General features: G+C 47.0%; 1 long non-coding RNA gene across 1 annotated transcript; it reads left to right on the top strand.

Moving 5' to 3' along the window:
• The first annotated feature begins 34 nt into the window (after positions 1-34).
• LOC103399778 (uncharacterized) lies at positions 35-389 on the top strand. Its single transcript, XR_523705.2, has 3 exons — positions 35-116; positions 213-277; positions 366-389. It is a non-coding gene; the product is annotated as an uncharacterized LOC103399778 (long non-coding RNA).

The raw sequence follows: 389 nt of genomic DNA, 5'->3' as shown, positions 1-389 counted from the left end.
TGTCTTTATTAAAATTATATTTAAATATTTTTTTAGGTTATCATTCTCGACTTCAGCAGCTGCCAGCTTCTGCCGCCTGCTGCTTCAGGAAGGACCGGAGGAGGATCGGCAACAGGGTCAGTAGACGCTTGAGTGGACGAGCAGGTCAGAGGGCAAAGGTCAAAGGGCTCATGTGTCTCATCGTTGTTTGTGTTTTTGTGTTGGTGGAACAGAACAGCCGGATGCCAGTTTTGGTCAAAAGATTGAGGCAGATCTCCCGAGACCCTTACCATCGAGAGTAAGAACCGTTACCTTTTCAACCTGCCGTCGCTGGTTCTGTGTCGTTTCTGTCCTTAAATCCCACTAATCACAACACTTCCTTTTAGCTTTTGGCTGCCCTCTGTTGGGAA

The sequence above is a fragment of the Cynoglossus semilaevis genome, unplaced genomic scaffold (genome assembly GCF_000523025.1).
Source record: "Cynoglossus semilaevis isolate Cse_v1.0 unplaced genomic scaffold, Cse_v1.0 C18667662, whole genome shotgun sequence".
Taxonomy (NCBI): Eukaryota; Metazoa; Chordata; class Actinopteri; order Pleuronectiformes; family Cynoglossidae; genus Cynoglossus; species Cynoglossus semilaevis.
Note: the sequence above shows the minus strand (reverse complement) of the source record. Positions and strands in the feature narration are given on the sequence as shown.